Source organism: Mastigoproctus giganteus, chromosome 8, assembly GCF_048544385.1.
Source record: "Mastigoproctus giganteus isolate SK-2022 chromosome 8, ASM4854438v1, whole genome shotgun sequence".
Taxonomy (NCBI): Eukaryota; Metazoa; Arthropoda; class Arachnida; order Uropygi; family Thelyphonidae; genus Mastigoproctus; species Mastigoproctus giganteus.
In genome coordinates this window covers 221,821,545-221,835,265 of record NC_143582.1, presented here as the reverse complement: position 1 = coordinate 221,835,265, position 13,721 = coordinate 221,821,545, and positions in this window count along the sequence as shown.

Below are 13,721 nucleotides of genomic sequence, written 5' to 3'. Positions count from 1 at the left end.
ATTCACTTTGTTTTTGTATTACCTTGTGCAGTTTAAATGAAGTCTAGCCTATTTTGCTTTTTATTTCAAAAGCATGGAGGTGTACTTTTAGTAAATCTGTTAATAATGTATATATATAAAATTTGTGGGTAGTGAAATATTTCTGCAGTGATTATTAGATGTTAAAATGACAATAGTGTTTTAATTTGTATTAGTAGTTAATCAGCATTAGCTGCTGATTATAAAATTAGGGTTAAGGTCTATTTCTCTACAAGTTGGTCATTTTCCTATAGAAACTACTAAGTCGTTTTTGTTTAAGTTTCTTTCTTTGATCCCATGGACATAAAGTTATGTTTTGATTGTCATATTTTGCATATCATTGTTAACTTTTTATGGTCCCAGAGTATCTTAAATAGATGACTTGTATCATATTATTATTTATAGAAGGTATTATTATAAAGTAAGCATTTTTAATTTACTGCTTGTGAAGTTGTAAACTGAGTGGTCCATTTTTCTAATTTTCAGTACTGTTCTTCTGAGCTTGAACCTTGTGATACCAATTCAGAACAGCAGTGCTTGAAAGTTTTATTTTATTTTATTTTTTTGTACTTACTTGCCCGAGTTGTACTATGATTATATTATCTTTGTTGTTCCTTTATACTCAGATTTTTATCATCTTTGAACAGTTATTTGGTCGTATTGGTTTCATTCTTCAAATTTTCTCTTAAGTAATTAAAATCCTTTTTTTTTTTTTTTCATGAAATTGACAACATGATAAAGTTTGTCACCCTACACCCTATACAAATTATTATTCTTTTCAGTTGTGAGAATGTGGTTTCTATCTCCATTGCTTCCATGAAACTTATATTACTTTATGTAACCGGGATTTACTTTTTCAAAGTTCCGTCACATAATTTAGTGTTTATTGTAATATATGCTCACATGGTTATATTTACCTCATTAAACCTCAGGTGTTGTGTGTAATATTGTTATTTACATATATTTATCTTTAAAATAGCTTCTTTTGGTTGTGAATATGTGTTTGTATTTAAATGTGATTGTGTGACTTAAATTTCACATTATACAGTCATAAAGATCATTTTGTGTTTAATTTGAATTAAAAGTGACTTACTAGTAATATGTAGGATTTAAATTGCAAACAAATTAGTCTTACTTTTTTGCCAGTACTTTACTTTTTAATTTTTTTGTTACAAGTACAAATACTTCGGAGTTTTGAATTTTTAGTGTTGAAGAATGTGAACCCAACATCTGCAGACATAATAATTATTCATTTTTCTGGTATAGAGTAGAATGAGTAATTCAAAAATTATAATCATATAAAAATAGGTAACATTGATAAATTAACCAGAAATGTTTGCTGCAATCATATGTATGTATAAAGACTAAAATGTTCTTATAATAATGTTCTTTAGTAGAACTGAACAGTACAGACTAGATTTTTTTAAGTAAAAGTCTGATATCTAGGTATATAGTAAGCATATTACTAAAATGAAGCTAAAATATATAAAATGGTTCGGATGTGAGTCTGTCTTTTTTTATGTGTATAGGCAGCTATGTTCATCTGTGAATGACAAGTTGTAACAAGTATTCTTCTTTGATTGTTCATATTTTTTATGATTTTAGGTTGCTGGTGGATGGTTCTTGTTATATATTTAAAATCTAGTAGAGCATGGGATAACATTTCTTTTTTAAATTTATATGCTGTTTGGAAATCCATTAAATTTTATTTAAAAATTCTACACCCATATCTAAATTCATTTGCTTGAAATTCAAGGCAGTCATTAACAGAAAAGATTTCACCCTAGCCTTATCTAGCCATGCATGGCACTGATATGTATACACTGGCTTTGAATCTTGTTGTTGATAACATGATTTGTTGATAGCCAATTCAATTCCTCATCAAGCGGGAGTGCTAAGAATGTCATTTGAATTTTTGTATGACTGTTACTTCACTAGGAATTGTTTGCTTTGAAATGCTATCTGGTGATATTTTCATATTTGAATAGTTTACTTGCTGATTTAAAACTTTTTACTGTATAAAATAAGATGTTAAAGTAAAATTCCAATTTTGTTCAATGTTAAGACTATCTACCCTACAAAAAAACCTTCAGAAACTATTTCCATTAATTTTGGTTCTGAAATTTCCACACAAAGAATAATGGTCGCCTCCGTAGCCAGGTGGGCAGGAGCAGCAGTGTGTAGCACGCTTCTTGATTAGACCGGGGTTCGAGCCCGTGACCACCAAATATGGAGGATGCGAAAAGGTCAGGGAATGACCACCGCATATCCCCGGATCAATATGGCCTTAGTTGCTAATGCTCCTAAAAACCAAATAACAAACAAAGAATAATTATATATATATATAAAAAATAAATAAATAAAATAAAAAGTAATTTGACAGTGCCATTAATGTTAAGAAGCAATGTAAAAAAAAAAAAAAAAAATGAGCCTTGTTAAGTAAAAATTATTTCTATTTAATAAATACAACCAATTTTATTGGAAAAGCACATTTTAAATATTGTACTACTTTGGAAGTATTTTCTCATAGCTGAAAGAAGAATTTATGTAAAATGAATGAATGAAACATTTGAAAGAGAATTAATGTAGTCATATTTTGAGTTGTGTTAAACTTTGTGCCAACTTCGTATTTTATTCACTTGACGAGTCAGAAAATTTTGTCTTCTGTTAAACTATCAGCACTGGAATTAAATTAAACATTACTATTTTTTTTTTTTTTTTTTTGTTTTTTTTTTTAAGGAAAAAGCATCCGATCTAAATTTCTGCTCGTCTTTGACTGTAAACAAAAATTTAAAAAGAAGGAATCTGTTAAACTTGATAAATTAAGCTAGTTGCTATTTGGATACTGGTTGAGATATTGGTTTAGTGTCCTTGGTGCACTATGGCCACAGATACCGATGCGTCTAATAAATCCCTAAATAAACAAACAAACAGCTGGTCCATTGATTCATATTGCTAATCATACCCTTGTCCTGCCATCAGCATGGAACAAACATAACTGCAATTTATTGAACCAGGTGACCATTTCCACTCCGGATTCAATAAATCCCAGAGCAGCATGTTTTTAGCTGATAAGAGCAGAACCTTAGATTCATCTGCTATTATATCCCATCTGTGGCTGTGTCAGATGCCTTGTACATTTCAGTATTCCCCTTTACATACCACAGAGAGAGAGAGAGAGAGAGAGAGAGAGAGAGAGAGAGAGAGAGAGAGAGAGAGAGAGAGAGACTTTTTAAATTCTCTCTCTCACTCAACCACAGGTGATATTGGCTGGTTGTTTTCTGATCGTTGGGCTATTCTCTAAACACTGAACATCCCTAGAAGAGCAGCAGTATGTGTGATACTTGCAATGGCATTTGCGGCACTGAACTACTGCACTGTGCTGTTCAAAGTCAGGTTTTGCTGTTAACCAGTTCTCTTGCTGAATTGCACACACATGTACTATTCTTTAGTATCAACTTCTTGCTTTATATAACCTGGTAGACATAAGACACTGTCTCCAATGGAATTGTTAATTCCTTGGTGATGGGTAGGTGTACCTAGTAAACTAGTCACTCAGTTTATTTTATAATGGCATTGCTCCTAAAAACATGTGCTTATCACACAAAGTTTCCAAAAAAGTCCTTATATGATCACCCACCATTTAACATAAAGGATTCCAAAAGCATTCAGATATGTTCCTTTCTGTTCGTTAGTCAAAAACTTTGAAACCCTTGGGAATAAACTTTCTTAAAATTATGCCTGCCATGAGTGATATAAAGTGCACTTTCAGTGCTAGTATTCAGTATATTGACTATTTCATGTACAGATTTTTAAATGTTCAGAAATAAGGCAATATTGCCTTATTTCTGAACATTTATGGCTTCGTGCTGCCTTCCATAATGGAGCTGTCAGGACTATTGACGTGTGGAAAATTTACTTTTCTTCCTCTTTTAAATATGTCTAACTATTTGTAAACTTCTGTTAGTAATACACGCTTTTACCCTATTGCAGCTTCATTCTAGTGATTTTTGAATTTTATTGATCCTTGGCAATCTTGCAAGGGAGATGTCATCCTTATAAATAAAACTACTCATTCCAAATGTAGATAGTTTTAAAATTAACTATAACACAATGTTGCTAGATGTTTAATTATTCAGATGAAATAAAAATAAATGCTGTTTAATAACTTTAAATTTTAATTGTAAAATAATTGTTATTACTTTTTTGAATTACCTTTGTACCCGAGTCCAGTTATAGTGAATTTTCAGAGAAAGTTGAAAATTTTTTAATTTAGCTATATAACATTCAATACCAAAATAATCTATTGGATTAAAAAAAAATTTAATTAGCCTCTGCCAGTTTTTATTTTGTATTTATTCACATTTTTATCTTTTTTTTTCAATTTGGTTGATTATGTAAAATGTTTGTGACATTCTCTTAAGAGTATTTTTGTTGATTTTTAAATCTAGCCATATATTGAACAGTAATGCAAATTATGCTACTGTCGGAAACTGTTGGCCTAAAAATTTATCAGGATGTATTACATGGTGTTAGTTTTGATGAAAAATATTTAAATTTAATAACATTGATACCTTTTTTATAGGTCTCAAACAGGTTAGCATATGCATGCTACTTAATTATCTTTGTGTACCCATAAATATAATCCAAATGAGTGCTGAAATTTAGGTGATATTTGTGTACAACTAAACCAAACTATTAAGAAATCTGTTTATAGTAGTCTAGTTCATGATCTCTTTAATGGTAATTATGGAGTCAGAAATCGGAATATTGTACTACAAGTACTCAGTTCTGTTGACACTTCTTGGTTATGATTTGCTTCATCTTCATGGATTCTATCCATGTGATGTCAAAATAAAGCAACTTTTTTTTTTTTTTTCCCCCCTGAAAATTTTCACTACCACTCACAAAAACACTGCAAGTGGTCCATGAACTTGTTTTGGAAAAATTAGTTAGTTGATATAGGAAAATATCTTCTCAGTGCAGCTACAGATTAGGGATTAGTAGATTTTAAAGATCTGTAGCCTTACAACCATGTAATTCTTACATTGATTGAGCTTTTTTTTGACTACGGATTTTATAAACATTGGTGGCTAACATTTTATGGATTTATTTTTACCTTTTTCTTATAATTTTCATGTTTTTGGTTGCTATAAAATTAATAAAATTAGAATCAGAGAGAGAGAGAATCTTGTACTGCATTTGATTGTATATAATTATTTATTGAAAATGAGTATACTTAATTTTAAGATAAATGAATTGCCCAATATTTTGCAGTAGTAACATATTTTGTTAAAAACTACAGAATGTTTTTAATAATACTTTTTAGAGATTTACCTATTAATTCAGTTTTATTTTGTGATATTTAAACACAAAAAAAAAAAAAAACATATGCATCTGTTACTCTGATCACAGAGTTATTTTCTATTTGGATATGTTTAATAATAAAATTGCAGTAAAATAATGATTTCAGTAAAAATGCAAACATTTATTATACAATAACTAATTTAAATAAATAGTATGACAGAAAAATCTGATTATTTTTCAAAGAGTCTTACTGCAAAGAAGATAAACTTATGCATAGTTGTCCTTTGTTCAGAACACATCATTGATGCATATGTGAACATAACTCTTTAATACAGCCATTTAATCTCTATAAATGTGTTAGTACTTGGCTGAATAGTTTAGTTTTACTTAGATTTTTCAAGAAATAAAAAATCATTGCTATGGGTGGGAGGAGTTTTTGTAATTAGTGATAAAATGCCACGGAACAGTTTCAGCTTTCACCCTGCTGTCATTAAAAATAACAATAAGTGCAGAAATTTAAAAAATAAATTTATTCACATGACTACAGTTCTGTACTTTTTTAAAATGAACTTTAAGCACTTTTGCTTGAACAAAAAGTTATTGATTGCATCATCAGTCTGTGCTGTTAAAAACTTTTTCTCTGTAAATTCCTAGCCCCCAAAGCATTCATCTTGCTAATTTTTTGGTCATATTTGACCACCCCATTTTTAGAGTGCTCATCAAGTGCTGTAGCTGGTGATGAACAGGCAAAAATAAATTTGGGTAGTGACATTTCCAGTTAGATATTCTATTCCTGTTTTTTGATCCCAGGTCATTTTCAGGGGCCCCATTGCTTAATCAATGAACTTAATGAATTTCCTAACTGACTGAAAAAATCTTTTGAAAAGGATTTATAGATTTGCCCAGATAAAATATTTGAAGATATGTTTGTAGCATGTTTTAATTTTCCTGTAAATGGAACATTCAAGATTCAGCACTATTTTTCCATGAAAGAGTGCTTATATATATATCACTTATTAAATTATGTATGAGAAATTTGTTTGCCTAGTGATTGATGAATATCCTGTGACTCAATAATTATTTTATTTTGATAAATTTAAAGAGTATTGTTTTCATTATTTATCATTCACTTTAATTAGGTAATGTACTGTAGAATGAAGGAATTAATATTAAGATGAAATAAATAAAAGTAAATGAAGGATACGGGATTATATTTAGCATATTTTTCATTTTTTTAAAATATTTAATATATGCAAAGACAAAAAATTTAATACTGCAGTAACTTTTTATTCTTGTATAATTTTGCTATTGGTTTTTCCTTAATCACCTTGAGGCGAAAGAATAGGTTTTTAATTTGCTAAATTTAAAGTTAATGTTACTGTAAAAGAATGCTTATATCTGTAGCCCCTCAGCAGTTGATACACCGTAAAAACCCAAAGCAGACAAGTTTATATCTCGAAGAATGCCTATAAAAAAAAATTCTGATCCATATTCCAATTAATTAAAATCTTGCTAGTGAAGATATGTTACTAAACTAAAGCAAATGTTGTTTCTTTTTAATAGTCAGTGTAAAGCTATTGTAAAAAGCATAACTATATGAAATGTAAGGACATTTACAAACTGAAATATTTCATTTAGGAACCAAGTGACATTGAATGTGAAAAGTCAACATACTACTGATATAACTAATATAAAAAAAAAATAAATAAAATTTGAGAAAATATCTAAACCTAAATATAATAAGGATTTCCATTGCCTGAAAACATAAATTTGATTAGATTTATTAGATATAAAGTAGCATTATCGCACTTTTTTTAGATTTATTTGAAAATTTTATATTTGCTGATTCAGATTTCTTTTTCTATGAACAAAGAAAGCTTATCTACACTGAGTTGTCTTTGCATTAGTAATGCCATCTACCTAATACCCTGTGGGGCCACCTTTTTAGTGGAAACCTGGAAAATTCCATTTTTCAAAACTCATTTTTCTAAAATGAGTCAAATTTTTTAATTGAATGCAAAAGACATGCATAAATTATTCTTAATGATTGTTTAATTAAAATTCTGCTTTCTAGCACTAAGATATCAACCATTTTTTTCAGCATTTTAAGATAAAGTAGTTCTGTTAAATTAAAAACAGTAATATTAAACAATATAATAGTTTTGACCTTAAAATTTAGTTTTTCACTTTATTCAGTGCTGTGCTTTATACTGAGTTGCCTTTGCATTAGCAACAACTACCTAATACCTCATGGGGTCACCATTTGTCTGTAATACAGCTCATACACATCTTAGCATGGACTCCACAAGGTTTTTCAGGGTGTCCTATGGTAATGCTACCAATGCATTACTGGAGAAATTGTGCAGTGCATGGGTAGCACTACCCATTACTGGATGTGTTGTCAGTTGGATGGTCATAGCATTGAATGTCCTTTTGCAGTAAGTCCCAAACATGCTCAGTTGGATTGAAATGAGGTGAGTTTGGTGGCATGGAAGGACAGAGAATTCATTGTCATGTTCCTGAAACCAGTTAGCAACCTGCCTTGTGGCATGGCTTTGTTTGGATACTCTCATTGTGTAGGGGTTACTTGGTCAATGACAATAGGAAGTTAGGTTCCCATTGAGCCAGAGAATGTCATAAAAATAGTCCCCAAACCATAATGCCACTACCTACATCCTGCCAAATACCAACAATGCACCTAGGTGCCATGGTCTCATATCGCTTTCTCCAAATATGGATATACCCATGATGTGGAGTTGGAAACAGGATTCATCAGACCTGGTGACAGATTTCCATATATTGGGTTCGGTGTTGGTGCCAACATGTCCACACAAGGCAGTTTCTTGTGTCTCACAGTGAGCATGGGTACCCATGACGGCCGTTGACTGCCATAGCTGATATGAGATAATGTCCAACACATTCCAGGTGAATATTGGTCTTGCTATTCCTGCATTGTACTGAGTGGATAGCTGGACCACTGTGCTGCATCACTGCTGTGTTATGAGATGAGACACATGATGCTTACCACAGTATCGACCACACATGGCTGTCCCACGTATGACCTTTGGCTGGCTCAATTGCTATGAGCCAGTCATAGATGCATGACAGAATGGATGCACTTAACCGTATTGGCTGTTTTTGAGATAATGGCACCTGCATGTCTTATCCCCACAATCATTCCATGTTCAAAGTTTGAAAGATTTTCACACTGATCCATACTTTCTTGTAGACACTCAAAAACTGATCATCATGTGTGAACTACAATCTTATATCAGCTGTTGCAAACTTTGCACCTTCACTTGTGTTCATTCCTACACAAGGGGCTGTTGTAATACAAAGCTAACTCAGTTTATTCTTTCATGTGTAATTTTAATGACCTTGAAACTTTTTTTTTACTATGCGTTGATGATAAACATGATGATCCTGATTTACTTCATGTGTCACTCTTTATAGCCTGAAGATTTTGATTGTAAAATGAGTACAAACAGAATCACCTCCTGTGACCTGAGATTGAGTTGTAGGACAATTTCTAATGTTTCTTCCTTAAAACTTGTTAATTTTTAGACCGATTTAAATGGCATCTTGTAATGGCTTTGTTTACAAATCTTAATAAGCACATTATATGGTTGTGTTAATTTATGTCACCAGTCCTAGTATTCTACAGAGATACATCTATTAAATATCTTCTCATGTCTAATCTCCTCTGTGATGGGTCAAAATATGAACCAACCCAAAAATTTTCATTCAGTTGAATTGAGTTTATTTAAGGGAAAATACAAATAAATAAAAGTTGCTGTGTCAGCATTATTTGCAATATGACAGTCTGCAAGTTTAGCGTTAAGTGGATGAATTGCACAGCCATTGATGAATTGGATAAGCCATTGCTAATTATTGAGGAGTCACTAGTCTTGTTCAGAATAGTAAACAAACACTTGACCTTCTTACAAATGTCCCCAATTGGTTGGAGCATGGCAAAAAGTCTGTGATGAACTCTCGGCACCACAAAGGTCAACTTTAGTGCATTTTTTAAGCAAGTGACCAGTCAAAGAGAATTAAATTTGCCAGTTTGCTGGATTTGCCCATTTTTTAAAAAAAAAAATGTTATCAAAATAGGGGATGATTCCAGATAATAGATTGCTGGATTATAACATTTATATATAACATAAGGTCATGAATTAAGTTATATAATCATTTAGCTGTTTGCATATTTTTAAGTTTTAATACAATGATTCTCCCCCGATACCCCAGCTATTAAAAAAACATTTTAGCAATATTCTTTCTTACAGAGTATTTTGAGTTTATTCATATATGAAGTATTATTCAAAAATAAAATGAATAATACCTCATTGAATGAATAAAAATAAAATGAAATTTTATGGAGTTAAAAGATATTACAGCTGTTAGAATCATGCTTTGCTTCTTTCCTATTTAATCAATTTACTTGAGTTACATATTGTACAGTGTATAAACTTAATATTTGACTTTTTGCATATCTGAAAAAAATAATTGCATATGCTTGTGTAAAAATTTTTCTTATTAAAATTAAAGGAGTAAATTACTATTAATTAAAAACTCTAGGGTAGTACACGTGCCTTATAAACAAGCAGTGTGATCTCATGTTAGTACAAATTATCAAATATTTCAAACTAATATATAATCTTACAAATTAAAATTGCTCATATTAAAAGTAAAATAAAAAAACACTCTAGTTGAAATATACTCTTGAATGTTTGAGCTATGCAAAAGATGTAGTGTACAGAATATCATCAAACATTATGAAACTAAAGGGTTTCTTATGATGGAAATGTAATATATATATATATACACAAAATAATATACTGGTTGTGAACATTACACAAAATACATTTGTGCTGTGTTTTGTATGAACAAAAGTATTTTAACATCATTTACATTAGCTATGAATAAAGAAGTAAAATAAGTATGAAGTTGTTGAAAATGGGGGGAAAGCAACTTTGAATAGCATTAGATGTCAAAATATAAGTAGTAGATACTTTTCAGTATTAAAAAGTTTACATTTTTTTTTTTTTTTTATTGGCAGCTGTACATACAAGTCATGTTATGAAAAATTATATTAAACTTTAATATACATTAATATTGGAATAGGTTTTGATTATGTTAAAATAAATTGCTCTAGTGATATTTTACTCTGCTAGTAAGTTATGGAGGTCTTTATTTAGTGTGTGTGCTGTATGATTATGTAGAATTTACAGATATGTCCATCAAGGGAAGAGATCCTCTTTGTTAGGAATGCATATCAAATTTTGTATATGTAATCTTTAAATATCACAAAACGGTTCATCTGGAGGACAGGAGTCAGAAGATGATCATTTCAACTTTGAAAATTAGGTTAAAGCAAAAATATATTAATATTTATTGTATATTTTATTGAGTTATAAAACAACCCACAAAAAAAAATGGTACTCAGCTAATTTTTGTAGAATTTGAAATGTTAATACAGGCTGTCTTGATTATCAGGTTAATGAAATTATATGTATACTTGTTTTGCATTTTGACATTGTTTGCTTCTGAAAATGGAGCTAGGCTGTGTTTTTGTTTAGTGGAGCATAAAAAAGGGTGATTTTGATACTGTTGCATATAGAGTTTCGTACTGTTTATTAATATAAATATCTGTTGCTGTTTACTGTTAATTTTAAGAATGAAATTATTTTAATTGATCCGGTGCTGAAGATTTCGTCATTGCTATTAGTATTTGAATTGTTTCACAGTTATAAATATATCTAATGTATTCCCTGAAAGGGTATACATCATGTAGGAAATTTTAATTAAATATGCTTATCTGCTATCACTAATGTTATAAAAAAAAATTATTCTATATAACATTTCTTTAACTAACATGAGCATTTTTTTTTTTTTCCAAGCAATACAGTGTGACACTGACAAAAAAGTAGTCATGTACCAATGTTTTACCTCTTGACACCTTAATTACAAGGTAATTGGAATCTGAAGCCTTGAATGAATGATTCAATCATTTATTTAAGGCTTCAGATTCCACCTGAAATTAAACTTAAATAACTTAAATAATGAATGTGTTAATTAATGATTAAAAAGCTGAAAATTTTCTACCTTCCTAAATATAATCAAACTTTTATTTGAGATGTTTAGGAATTGAAAAATTGTTTACGTGGAATTAAAAATAAAAAGCACCTGTGACCACAGGACCCGTGTGACTATCTACCTTTGCTAGTTTTATTGCGTTTACTGATGTGGTGAAGGCATCTGCTATGGAAACTAGTTCCTCTTTATGTTTAATTGTACAGATGGTTTGTAACCATCCGTCCCTTTAAAACAATGAATTATGGGCGGATGAAAAAGAGAAACAGTTAAAGTACTAAATAATGTGTTTGTGTTGTTAAATGGAAAAATATTAACTGTAGCTTGTTATACATATTTGGAAGAAATTTCTTATGTTGCTAAGAAGTCAATGAGGATAGTGTGTCAGAGTCAAAAGTAATACAGAATCAGTTTTTTTTTTCTGAATACAGGCTGTGAAATTGTGTGTTAATACAATTAGCATTGTATTTATTTATTTATATAAATGTCACGTATTTTTATTTAGATATTGATTAAAGAAATGTATCACTTGATTGTAGGAATTTCAGTGACTTACAGATTATCATATCAAAAGATGCTTAGTTGGTTCTGTGAATTTTAGGGTAGGATGACAGTTTTGTATGTTATTTCTGAAAAAAAAAAAAAAAAAAAAATTATATATATATATGTGTAAATAAATATTGGAAAAATTTGTAATTATTTACTAGGCTTAATTGACCTACGTTTGTTCAAAAGCTGAGAGCATCAGTAATTGAACTGTCATTGCTTATTATGAGCAATTCCTAACACAACTGTCATATCAAATAAGCATAATATTTTAAGGTAGAAAGCAGGGTTCATATAACCACCATTACATGCTGAGAAACCACAGTAAAACTTGTTTAGATAGAATTTGTTTTAGCTCTTGGAAATTGGGATTAAAAAAAAAAAAAGTCTGGCACCCATAATAAATTGAAAGAACACTTTGTAAAAAAAATGTGAAGTATATATATTTATTTTAAGGTAAAAGGTTTCTTACTCCCTTACCCAGAGCAACAGGTCTCAGGTAGTACATGAAATTATGTATTTAATCCAAGGTAAGTGATGTTTTGCATAAACTGTGTTAGAATAAAATGAATAAGGATTCTGTAGGCTACTTTGTCTCAGTTTTATATATTTTTCTTTTTTCATGATGGCTTTGAATACTTGTCATCTACTTAGAAAGGTGTGAGGTTCTATTTCTGTTGCAAATTGGAAAAATTCTGTTATTATTAGTTATTACAGTCCTGAATGCATAGGTATTAAAGAAATTCCTCCAGTTGTCAACAAAATTTGAACATGAGTGACAAAACTACCATACAATGTAATTTAAAAGAAACTTGTTTACTATAGTATATTATTTTTACTTGATAATTACTACATCTTACCATGCATATAAAGCACTTTTCATAACAGTCAAAATATTACTAAAATAAGCAGTGAACCAAAATGAATTGAATGAATAAGCATTGATAGATTCCAAGAGGATTTAGAAATGTCACCTAATTAGTTTATTCATTGGCTCGAACAGGTGGGTTACTCTTACAATTAAAATTTCATTTGGCATTAAATAAACCAACTTTATAGAAGAAAGCATGCTAAAAATTCTGTTCAACACCTTAGAGAGAGGCATATCATGGCAATGCAAAGAGTGCATCCTTTGACATCACTCAAGGTGAATCCCCAGGAAGGCATTTTGTCTACCACTTTCTTTGCAGCTGTGCTAGAACCCTTCCTGGCTCCTTTGTTTTGTCTCCTATACAGGTGGTATAAAATTTTTTGAAATTTCTAAGGACCAAAGAATGACATTAAGTTGACACTATTATTCTGCAACTAAATGTAAAGAAATTAGCTGAAATGGTTTTCACATATACTGGAAAAGAAAAATAATATCAGAGTTCATACTAGTGAAACCAAAGTTCAGAAAGTTCATGTCGACTTGAGATTTAAATGGGATGATGCACTTACTTTTACTCCACACTTTGAATACAGTAAAATCCGCAGGGGGATACATTCCAAGACCTACTGTGGATGGCTAAAACCACAGATATAAGTGAACACCTGTTGACCCCATATATAACATGATTTTCTTGTACATACATACGTATAATAAAGTTTAATTGATAAATTAAATACACAGTAAGACATTAAAAACATTAATTACGGTAATAATAAAGTAAAGCAGACTCAGTTTACCGGGATTGGATTAACCGGGGCACTTCAAGACTCCAAATTTAAAAAAAAAAAAAAAAAAAACCAAATCAACCAGAAGTCATAAAATTCAA